Source organism: Pteropus vampyrus, unplaced genomic scaffold (assembly GCF_000151845.1).
Source record: "Pteropus vampyrus isolate Shadow unplaced genomic scaffold, Pvam_2.0 Scaffold85, whole genome shotgun sequence".
Classification (NCBI taxonomy): domain Eukaryota; kingdom Metazoa; phylum Chordata; class Mammalia; order Chiroptera; family Pteropodidae; genus Pteropus; species Pteropus vampyrus.
In genome coordinates this window covers 1,482,078-1,495,108 of record NW_011888866.1, presented here as the reverse complement: position 1 = coordinate 1,495,108, position 13,031 = coordinate 1,482,078, and the positions used below count along the sequence as shown (strand labels likewise).

General features: G+C 35.3%; 1 protein-coding gene across 16 annotated transcripts in view; it reads right to left on the bottom strand.

Annotated features, from left to right (window-relative positions):
- Positions 1–13,031, bottom strand: part of HERC1 (HECT and RLD domain containing E3 ubiquitin protein ligase family member 1) — a 175,427-nt gene that overhangs the window by 148,841 nt on the left and 13,555 nt on the right. The window contains exon 2 of one of the 16 annotated variants that reach the window (XM_023532511.1): positions 12,015–12,109. The exons of the other annotated variants lie outside the window; for them this stretch is intronic. The gene's annotated coding sequence lies outside the window, so the exon portion shown is untranslated. The remainder of the gene's footprint in view (positions 1–12,014; positions 12,110–13,031) is intronic. 16 annotated transcript variants of the gene reach the window in all.

The window sequence follows — 13,031 nt, the reverse complement described above, 5'->3', positions numbered from 1 at the left end:
TCAGCCCTAGAACCCTCATCTCCAAGGTAGGGGGTGGAATAGGGGATGAAAATTTACCTAAATCACCAATGGCCAATGATTTGACCAATGCTGAAGTAATAAAACCTCAATAAAAACCCCGAAATGACACGGTTTGTAGAGCTTCCAGAATGCCCAAGGAGGACATGGAAGCTCTTTACACCATCCTTCCACCACCCTACCCCAATTCCTACAAATATCTTGTCCTATGCATTTCTCCATGTGGCTGTTCCTGGGTTGTAGCCTTTATAATAAATCGGTAAATACAAGTAAAGTGTTTCCCTGAGTTTGTGAGCCATTTTAGCAAATTATCAAACATGATGAGGAGGTACTGGGAACACCCAATTTATAGCCAGTTAGTTGGTCCGAAGTATAGGTGGCAACCTGGGACTTGCAATTGGCATCTGAAGTGGGGCCAATTCTGTGGGAATGAGCCCTTAAACTGAGGGATCTGTGCTAATTTCCAGTAGTTAGTGTCAAAACTGAGTTAAATTGGAAGACACCCAGTTAATTTCTGGAGAGTTGAAAAATTGGCTGGTGTGAGGGAAAACTCATACATTTGGTGTCAGAAGTGTTGTTGAGTGAAAACAGTACAAAGGGTATAAATGAAATAAAAATGCTCATGAGTTGATAACTGTTGAAACTAAATGTTGGGAAATAATCTCTCTCCCTCTCTCCCTGCATATGTGTGTATAAAATTTTTCTATAATAAAAGTTAATAAAGCATATTTAAAAGGGAGAAAACTTAAACTTTTTTCAGAAGCTTTTTGATAGTTTTACTCTAAAAAACAAAATCTCTCTTATGGCTGAGAAGGCCATGAACTAATCTCCCCTCTCCCCCTCTTCCCCGCCCCCCACCTTACTCTTCTCCCTTCTATAGCTACACCTGAGATGTTCAATTCCCAGAAGGTACCATGCTCCTTTCTACTGCAGGACCTTTGCACATGTAGTTCCCTCTATTTAGAGCCTGCCTTCTCCATCCTACCCTCTTTCACCCTATTAATGTCCAATCACAAGATTTCAGTTTAAACAACCCAGTACCAGGGACATATTAGGTACTCAATAGTTACTAGCTGAAATAAATGTCACTTCCTCATGGAAGCTATCCCTGACAGTACCCATAGGAGACCAGGTCCCTCTTAAAATGCTCACCCAGTACCCAGTACTTTACCTTCACAGCATTCTGCACAGTTTGCAATTATGTATTATTTGTGATTATTTGTTCAGTGCCTTCACAAACTAGTCTAGAAGGTCCATGACGGCAAAGACAGTTTCAAATTTGTTTATATCCCCAAGTGCCTAACAAAGGTAAAGCACATAGAAGGACCTCAATAAATATTTGCTGAATTGAATTGAACGACCTGGATCTATGTAGTTCATTATTTACACAGAATCTAATTTAAACTTAGAACTGATGTAATAAAAGCACTTTATTTTTTGTTTTTTATTTTTTTTAATGAAAGTACTTTAAAAGAACTGATTCGAAGTATGGCAGTATCATAGTCGACAGACCCCATGGATTCTGTCTTCGGTCCATTTCTATCTCCTCCTTTCATTGTACATACATTTTTGGGAGTTATTCCAGCTACTTCCAAGGCTTTCACCTACTTCTCATATGCTAGATTTCAGTCCAAATTTCTCTCTCCTGGACTCTAGCCCTGAATATCCACTGCTAACATGATATACGCACACACACGTCCCAAAGGAATGTTAATTTCAACATGTTTAAAACTGAACTTGTCATTCACTATCACCCCTCCGTCACACCCACACCTACACTCAAATAAATTAATGGATTTAGAGCTTCATAAAAGAAAGAGGTCAATGAGGTTACTTCTCAAGGGCATTTCTAGAATTGGAGGAGGGACAACCCATTTATAAAGTTCTGCAACTGAAACTTAAGTACACACCGTGATCCAGCTCTCTCCACCCCTGACTCTAAGGACTTCCCTTTTAGAGGGTTTCATTAGGCTGACTCACTGACTTTTACTCATTAAACCACACAAATTATCAATGTTTAGTGACACAAAATTAAATAGCTGATAAAAAGAAAACAGGTTTTTTGTTATTATCCCTATTTAGAAAGTGAGTACACTTAGAAAAGGAAAGACATGTTGAATATGCTGGCAAGTTGTTTTGTTACATCAATAATGAGAACTAGTCAAAAAAAAAAAAAAAGAAGCAGACATGCTTATTCAGCAGGTAAAGAACTATAGACAAAATTAAATCAAACTAATGGGTTTTGCTTGTATTCAAGAACCACCAATTCACAATCCTGATGAACCAGCTAAATACTGGCAAAGAAAAAAAAACTGCCGTTGTTTTGTTTTGTTTTGAATTTACAGTAATGGTTAATACCACTAAAGGCCAACTGTTCTTTTTCCACTCATGGCCCAATGCACAAATCCAAATTTAATTGCATACATAAAAAACCAATTGCATACATAAAAAACCAAATTCACCAATAAAAAGAGGGGTTGTAAAAATTATCAAAGCACTGGAAAATAAACCAAATAGCACTACCACTATCTTTCTAAAGCTGAAATAAATAAGGGAAGCTGAAAGATTTGAGTACAGGGGTAGGCTTAATAGTTACTACGAGTGAATTTATAACATTCTGAAGCTTTCTAACATTCTCTAAGTGAACAGAACAATAACAGCAGTTAACCCTCTGAGCACTTTCTATGTGGCAGGCAATGTCTAATGCTTTACATGTATTATCTTAATAAATCTCAGAGCAACTCTAAAAACTAGGTGCTCTTATTATTCCCCTTTGCCTGGAGAAAAACAAAAAACAAAAACAAAAAAGCAGAGGCGAGAGAGACTAAATAGTTTAACCCAAAGTCACACTGCCAGTAACTGATTTAGTAAGGATTCAAATCAAAGCATTCTGACATCCAACCCCTTATTTATCTATTTATCTATCTATCTATCTATCTATCTATCTATTTATTTATTTATTTTTATGGTGACATTGGTTAACAAAATCCAGTAAGTTTCAGTTATATATCTATCTATCTATCTATCTATCTATCTATCTATTTATTTATTTTTATGGTGACATTGGTTAACAAAATCCAGTAAGTTTCAGTTATATATTTTAACAGTAAGGCATATATATATATTTACGCTGTGTGTTCACCTCCCATAGTTAGATTTCTTTCTGTCACCACATATTTGACCCCAATACCCCATCTCTCTCTCCCCTCCCCCTTTCTCCCTATCCTCTGGTAACCACTAGTCTCCTGTCAATGTCCATGAGTCTCTGTCCTGTTCATTTGTTGCTTTTAGGTTAATATCTTACATATAAGTGATATTATGTGATTTTCAACTATTTCCGTCTGGCTTATTTCTCAGCATGATTATCTTGAGGTCCATCCATGTTGGACAACCGACCTCTTTCTTAACCACTAAATAATGCTGCTGCTCGTTACTATCATAGTGGTTTAACATGTTCTATATCACGCTAAGTTTTTTAAAATTAAAAACCTCCAAAGGTTTCAATGAATTAATTGCTAATTCAGCTCCTTTTTAGAGTCCTGTTGCTATGATAAAATCTATTCCTCCCAGCCACTATATCATGATCATTAAATGATCCCAATCAGATAACAACAACGATAAACCATTTGTCACAGTCCTCATCAGAAACCTGTAGGACAGGAATGCAAAGGACTGAGAATAGCAAACTAACTCATAAACTGCCATTGGGAATACAAAATGGAAAACAGTTTGGCAGTTTATTATAAAACTAAACATTTGCTGTACTTACTAGTATATATGCATCGAATCCACTCCTTGGGTATTTGCCCAGAAAAATGAAAACGCATGATCACATAAAAACTTGCACGTGACTGTTCATAGGAGCTTTATTCACAATAGCCAAAAATTAGAAACTCAGATGCCCATTAACTCATCAATTAATGAATAGACAAATTACAGCATATCAATACAATGGCATATTACTCAGTAAAAGAAAAAAAAACAAGGAATGAGCTACTGATACAAGCAACAACACAGATAATCTCAAAAGCATTATGCTACATGAAAGAAGCCAGACACAAAAGATAACATAACCATGCTTCCATATCTATATAAAATTCTAGAAGAAGCAAAACTATTATAGAAAGCAGATCAGTGGTTGCCAGTGGCTAAGAAATTGAGGGAGCAGATTAACTACAAAGAGATACAAGAGAACTTTCTGGGGATGATGAAAATGTACTAGGACTGTGGTGGTAGCTACATAACTACACACATTTGTCAAATTTGTCAAATTGTTCACTTAAAAATAGTAAATTTTATTGTATATTAATTACACCTCGTTAAAGCTGACCAAAAACAAACAAACAACCCAACTGGCTTGCAGAACTCTTGCCTCCTCCTGTCCATTTAATGCAAAAAGGTTCTGAAATCTCCTCTTTTTTCTTATCAAAACACATTTTTTTACATCAACTATTTCTGTTCATTGTGAAAGCTTAACCCAAATCCACACCTCTGGCCAGCTCCTCTGCAGAACATTGGTCTTAGTTTCCAAATGCCTGGTGGACATCACTGTGCTTCCCACCTTCACTTCACCATATCCAAAATTAACTTCACCATCTCTTCCAGCTTCCCTACCCCCTAATGCTCTCCTATTCATCCTCCTACATCCTTACAAAACCAGCTCCTTCTGATACATCACTCAAATATGAAGTCAAAATTGTAGAGTAGTCTTTAATCCAAGTCTTGCCTGATTTGTTATTGTGTACCTGTCTTCATCACAACTCTACAAAAAGACTTAAGCTTTTCAAGGCTGGTACTCTGTACTGCTCCCTCTTTTGTCCCTTTAAGCCAGAGGACCCCAACCTCCAGACTGCAGATCAGTATAGGTCTGTGGCCTGTTAGGAACTGGGTCACACAGCAGGAAGTGAGTGGCGGGCAAGCAAACGAAGCTTCAACTGTATCTGCAGCCTCTACTGAGTGCTAGCATCATCACCTCGGCTCCACCTCATATCATCAGGCATTAGATCCTCTTAGGAGCATCCATCCCTAGTGCCAAAAAGGTTGGAGACCGCTGCTTTAAGCCTCTGGCACCCTACCATACTTGCTGCAGGGACTCGGGAACTCCCTCCAGCAGATGAATTAATTCTGGCCTAAACAGTCTACAGAGAAAAAAATTATATAGCCCACGGAGGCTATAAGGATAAATCAGATAATAGATTGCATTCTCCTTTTTTTTGTTATAAATAGGAACTCTGATGGAAGAGATTTTTTTTTAAGAAAATGCTCAAAGTCCACGAAACTCACAAGACCTACAAGACCATTTTCAGTACAACATTCCTCTGCTTACAAATTCACAATAATTTTAAATGGGTTCTGGGCTAGGCATTCTCTATTTGTCTCCAGTTTCCTGCAACTTAATCTCTGCCCTTCCATGCTCTGCTTTGTACCCTCTGAGGCTGACCTCTAGGACTACACTGCCCAAGATCCTTTGACCTCCAGTTGGGTCAAGCCAATGAGAGGCACTAGCAGGACATCAGAGGATGAGAAGAAAACAAAATCGGAGACCTTGTTTCCCTAGCTCCCTCCCACCTCAGAACCGTTCCTCTATGGCCACAGGTCCTATCCACTGCCTTGGCTTCCAATGCTCCAGCTCTCATCTAGCTTCAGTGTTCCTGTTCTTGCCCCGCTGGCTTAAAAGTATCAATGGCTTCCAGATAGTACCAGGCCTTGGAATTTCACCATCCCTTGTTGCTTTCCTTAATTCCTACCCAAATCTCTATAACTAGTCCATTTATTTCCTGCCAGAACCTTGAGTGATAGAGCTCCACAGGCTTAAAATTCTCATTCTGCTTTCCAAGACTCGAAATCAACTGTTTTTTCCAACCTATCAAATCTTAACTACCTCATGCTCCTTTCTCAGCAGCCCTCTGCTCTAGACAGACAGGCGTCCCTACCAATCCTTACCGTCATCATTCACATGGCATGCGCTCACTCCTACCCTTACTCATGCTACTGCCTCTAGAATGCCCACCTCCCTTCCTCTCTACCTAACAAATCCTATATACTTTCTTCATGAAGTAATTCAGATCCACCACCTCCCCCTATATTTAAACCTGTTCTAATAAGCTTAACCCAGAATTATCTTTCTCACCTTAGAATTTCCATTTTTCTTACAAAGACATACTTGAAACTATAAAAATAAATGTTAGGTATTGTATTGTATGGTCTCTAATTGTTCACCATACACATCACAAAGGGAAGTAATTTGAACTATTTTAAGGTCCTCTTTTTATATTCCATCATGGAAGTTAGAGTAACATGAGAAATACAGTAACTCTTGTTGACAAATACTAGTTATTTTATATCACTACAATGTTCTAATGCAAAAAGTTGATAATAACTAGCTATAAGCAAATTTACTATGTTTTTTTTTTTTTTTTCTGTTTTCAAAATAATGATTCTAAACAATGGCTGCTGTTAACCTTGGGGTTTTTAGAACATTAATGCACTTTTTAACGAAAGAATCCTTGGGAACAAAAAAAGTAACACAAGTTATCAATCTGTCAGGTTCAAAAAACTGTTACGCAAATAGATACAATTAGTACACAAATGAAAACAGAAATGTCAGCACATGCAAGATTCCTAAATTTGTAGCTGACCATGTCCATGAACCAGACAACAGACTTCAACAAAAGTACATTTTCTAGAGGCATGAAGAGGCCAATGGTCCTCATCACATATTGTTTGTAGGAAAAAATCTCCTCTCCCTTCTTCACAAACTTTAACTTGCTAGCATCTAAAGCCTAAGTCATGGCAATCATAACATTTTTTAGTAAATTTATCCTCACTGAACTCCCAAAGATATATCCAATTGATACTTCGAAAACTCATTCTTATGAGGTTCCCTAAAATAAAGAACAGAGAAAATCGCAAAAATGTTGGAAGTAGGTACTATGGCTAGCTCCTCACACAATCTCTGAATATCAATGTGAATATGACTTTGAAAAGACAAAAAAAAAAATTATAAGACAATCTGAAAGATCTAATGCTATCAAAAGAAATGGGGGTAGGGGAGACATAATAGTACCAAATACTAACTGGCTTAAAGTAAACTTTTTATCTCTTCAGAAAAAAAAAAAAAAAAAAATCAGAGGGATATATCCTAGCATATTTACTAATAAACTAAGGTCAGTCCTATTTGCATATCTTTTTTTAAATCTTCTGTATCTCTGTATTATTTTTAACAAAGGCATTCCTATTGGTTACTATCAAGACCTTGACAAGAATATGCAAAATTTATCCACAGTAGGAAGTTCTACTAGACAGAAACAACAGTGCTCATAAGGGACTCAGAACCAAGAAAAGAATGAGGATATGTAAACAATTACAATACAATATGATAATGTTGCATAACAAAGTTACCAAGCAAGAACTATAGATAATACTAAGGGAATGAAGAGGACAGAATGGCCAGGACACAAGAGACATCCCAAACTCTGAGTTGGGAGATGAGGACTTAAGATAAAAGAGAAATAAATAATGTATTGGGGTTGTGAGGTGATTTTTAAGGATATTTAGACTAGGCTCAATGGGACTAGGCTCAATCAACATTTTTACATTGCAGCTTTAATCTCTCACATTGCAGTTTTAATCAAGAAATACAGTATTGCTTAAACTAGGAAATATCCTATTCACTGCAACCTTGTTTAGAATAGTGAAAAGGTAAAAAACAAAAAGAGGAAAGAATCTAAAGTCAATCAATAAGAATTGGTTAAATAAATTATATACACACACTTGGATTCAAGGCAATCATTAAAATGAATGAGGAAGATCAATAATTATCTGTACTGTATTGAATTGGAATCATAATCATGATATATTAAGTTAAAAATACAAAGATGTAGATTAGGCAATTCCACTCCCAGGTATATATCCAAAAGAACTGAAAGCAGGAAATCAATCAGATATCGGTATACTAATGTTCATAGCAGTATTATTCACAATAGCCCAAAGACAGAAACAACCCAAGTGTCCATAAACAGATGAATGGATAAACAAAATGTGGTATATACATACAATGGAGTATTACTCGGTCATAAAAAGAAATGAAATTTTGATACATGCTACAACATGGATGGACCTTGAAAGTATTATGCTTAGTGAAATAAGCCAGACATAGAAGGGCAAATATTATGTGATTCCCCTTATATGAGGTACAAAGGATAGGCAAATTCATAGAGAAAGTCAAATGGAGGTTACCAGAGGCTGAGGGGAGAGGGGAAAAGGGTATTATTGTTTAATGGGCACAGAGTTTTTATTGGGGATGATGAAAAAGTTCTGGATATAGATAGTAGTGAATGCACTTAATGGCACTGAATTGTCCAGTTTACGATTGCTTTAAATATTAAATATGTCATCCATACTTTACCACACACACAAAAAATAATATATAGAACAGTCTGCAGTATGCCATCATTTGGTAAAAAGAGAGTATATGAATGCATTACTGAAAGGGTTTAGGGTCTCTGAAAAGACATACTAGGAACTAACAGTTAACCCTGGGAAAAACTAGGAAAGTGAACATAGGGTACAAAAGGGAGATATACATTTTGCTGTAACCCCCTTTGTACTATGTGGATATATTGCTTAAGAATATCTATTTTACTAAGAAAAAAAAGCATTATCCAGGCAAGGATAATCTTCCATGGATGTTAAAACCTTTGGGAAAAGGTTGTGGGAGAGAGGATTTTCACACAATCTCAATGTACCACTCTACATTACTTATTCGTTGTAAAGGTAAAAAAATGCATTTACAGTGAAGTGATCTGGTAGCAGTCACCACCTAAAATGTGATCAAATTTAGCATCATCTATAATGGGAAAAAAAATGGTATTAAGTGCCCCCTAAGGTGATACAAAATGTACACACCATCTATACAGAGTTCATGCAACAAATGTTTAGCCTGAATATATAATCTTAAAAAAACAATGAGCAAATTCAGATTGCAGGACATTATTTAAGACAAACGCTCTAGATTCTTCAATAAAGTTAATGTCATTTTTAAAAGGCAGGGGACTTTTATAGATTAAAAGAGACTAAAGAGACATAAAAACCAAAGCAAAAGTGAATGTGATTGGATCCTGGATCAGAAAAAAAAACCAAACAAAAAAGTTATAAAACATATGTGGGAGACAACTAGAAAAATTTAAATATAGACATTGCATATTAGATAATAAATTCAGGTTATTTTCCTTAGGCATGATAAAGGTATTGTGGTTATGCTGGATAATGTCATTATTAGGAGATGTACACTGGAATATAGGGGTAGGGAATATCTTGGTAACTGCAATTTACTCTCACTCAAACAAAATTGAATGTATGTTTAGAGAAAGGAAAAAAAGTAACTGCAACAATATGTTACAATCTATGAAACTAGGTAAAAAGTATATGGGTACCTATTGTACTGTTCTTCAACTTTTCTAAAGATCTGAGAAATTTTCAAATGGAGGGGGGCAGAAACAGCTGATAATGTAATGTAAAAGAGGAAAAAAAGATTATCTTTTACGATAGAATTACATATAGGAGTTAAATGGTAAGTATAGTTTTTCCATTATTAACCCTGTCCTTCCTGATGGAGCATATATAATAAACTCATTTATTCCCAAAGTATCTGTATATTAAGCAAGTCTCACTTTTAATTTCCTTATTACATAATCATTTTCATTTATGAAATAATAGTGATACTATCACATTTATAAACTGAGTTGATTTCTAAGTCTTATTCAAAAAGGAGTAGACAGAAAAATATTGCTCCCATAGACACAGACAAAAAGTTGCCTACCCTTCCTCAGAAGAAGATAAAAGCCAGACAGCAAGATGACAAGTTTAAAGTTTGTGCTTTGTACAAACTACACAGAAGGAAGCTAAAGGGTAGAGAACACCTGTGTTCAACAAAAGTGAGAAGGCAGAACTATCCATCTCTTAAGTCTTCAACCTACGTCTTCATTGTTTTAGAATAGTATTAATTCCTATATATGAGAGAACATAAAGGCAAATCTCTACTGTAACATGACTGAAGGGAAATTATAGCAGGAAAAAGCTAACTGGCAAAACTGATTTGAAATGAGCTTAACTATACCTAAATATTGTCTGTTGTCTTGAGAATTTACTTTTAAATAAAACAAGGCTGCACTATGAAGACCTGACTCAGGAGGAAATAAGAAGCTTCTCTTATTCTCTCATCTTGAATCGTACCTAACTCCCTCCTGAAAATCTCTCAGGCTGACAGAAAATGTTAGAATTTGAAAATAAATCCAACCCTGTGGAATTAATCGAGCTGTACATTTGCAGTATGTACACTTCTATGAATATGCATTATACTGTAATAGTTTTTTAAACACTTTTTAATGAAATACCCAAGTGCCATATTCTAAAAATTATAAGACAGAGATAAAAGAAATCAAAGGAGATCTAAATAAATGGAGAGACATGCCGTGTTCCTAGAAGAATAAATATAAAAATGTCAGTTATCCCCCAAACTGATCTATAGATGTAATGAAATACCTATCAAAATCCCAGTAAGATTTTTGTAGCTATAGACAATCTTATTTTAAAATTCGTATGAAACAGCAAAGAAACTAGCATAGCTAAACTCATAAGCCTTATCTTCAACTTACAACCAACAAGGAAATATTGAGAGATGTAAATAAAATATAACCCACTCCTCAAAAAGAAAAACATTAAAATAAGATCATCCCAAAAATCTGCTTGGGCAAAAAGACTGATTAACAAAGCAAATTACTAGATGCTGTCAATAAAACAGAAAGCAAAATATGCTAAAGAACTGACTTTAAGTACAAAAATCCATTCTACGACCAACACAATAGACTCCTTTCCCCTCCTACCACTCCAACAGCACTGATAATCAGAGACAGTTTCTCACACACTCACAAATGCACTCACACACACAAACATTGTAAAAATGCCCACATACAGAGTGCTCCAAAAGAACTATACTTTATTTTTCTTAATGTGTACTTAGAGAGGTCTGAGTTACTTATCTTTCAATCCAGTATAGTATGAAAAGTTTTTTCCTATCAAACTGCAAAACAATCAATAATCTCAAATTCCACATAAAAACAGCAAAAATAAGCTTTATACAACTCTTCTTAAATTAACCTAACTCCAAAAAGATTTTTTTGTATCTGTTCACCTAGCCTTTACTAACAGGTCAACTATCAGGAAGGGGGAGAGGGGCTGGTCAAAGGGCTGACTATACAGCCCAGTTTACCCAGGACATTATCATTTTATGTCTGTTGTGCCAGCATGTACCTTTTTCCTACGGTAGAAGCAAACGACCAAATGCCTATGGATAGTCTCTTTTAAAAATATAATATTTTAGGTTATAAAGCAGCAAATAGATCTAGAAAAAATCTGGAGAATTACACATTAGAATTTAATAGTGGTTACTCTGCATGATGGGATAGTTTTCACTTTTTTCTTTATATCTCCCTATACTGTCTAAAAGATTGGTTTTTACAATAGCATATATTACTTTTGATACTTAGGAGGAAGAAGTTATTTCCATTTGTTAAAATGCAACTTTTCTTTCTGACTCAAATCCTCGACTCATTTCAAAAGCATGCACTTCTCTTCTTTAATATCTGAACTTCAAGAACTAAGGTGATGTGATATAGTGTAGACAACTTTAAAAGATGCAGAAATCTAAATTCAAGAACCAGCTTTGCTGTGGAAAATATGGAACCTAACAACATATCTTTCAAGGCTGTTTAGAGGATCAAATGAGAATCCATGTTAAAGTACTTTAATGTAATAGATTACGTGAGCTATGTTTATTACTACAAGCACATGAACAAACTGTGTAACCTCAGATTTCATATATAAAATGAGGGAGTCTTATTAAATGAGTTCCAATTCACTTCTAAGTCTGAAATTCTGGTAGTAACAATGCTCCTTTAACTCAGCCTTCTACCTGCATCTCTCTTTGGGAGGTATACCTTTTTTATGAATAACAGTTTCCAGGTCTCCATGTTTTCTATCTTCAGTAGGACACAGCCCATACTTCACATTCTTCTCTTTTGGCCCTGATTTTCTGAAAGTTAAAGAAAATATGTCTGTTCCCTCCAAAAAGACTTTAAATCTTCTTCTAATCTAATGTTTATTTCATGATTTCCATCTGCCATATCTTGCAGTGTAGAGTAGTGGCTATGCACATGGACTCTGGAGCCAGGCTGCCTAAATTCAGATCCTGGCTCTGCTATGTCACCAACTTTGCAATGCAATCCTGAATAATTTACTTAATCTCTCTGTGTGCCTCAATTTCATCACCTGTAAAATTGAGACAACAATAGTGTGCCTACAGCATAAGGTTGTTGTGAAGACTGAACAAATTACAAATGATATAAAAAGGACCTAAACGGTACGTGGCATGTAGTAAATGTTATAAATGACTGAAGTCCTTTCCTAACACTGCTCCCCTAAAAGTACAATGCTTACAGGCTAAGATAAAACAACCAACCGACATTTGCCTCTTACTTTTATCTCACTGAAAAATGCCTTATTATTATTTACCTATCGAAAACTTCTCCACATCATTGTAGTGAAGTCATACACACTCTTTATCATCAGACATTTTTCTAGTTATTCTGTGTTCAAATCTTCTAATCTAATATTTCTCAAAAATTGTTTCGTCTAAAAAATTTGTCCCACTAGTTGTTCAAGATGTTATGAGGGGGAAAAAGCTTCAGTGATCAAATAAATTTGGAAAAGTCTGAGTTAATGTTAAACAAGTCTTTTAATGTTAATATGTATTGTTAAATTCCAAAAGAGGATAAAGTGCATGTTGTTTACCAAGTTTATTTGGCCTCAAAAGCCTTTTTGTCAAGGAGTTACATTGAGAAACACTGCTTTAGTTCTTTGACAACCTTTAATACAAAATATACTGTATGCAAGTTCAATATTTTTTACATAGTATAATTTTTTAATTATATTTTATTATTATTTGTATTATTAGT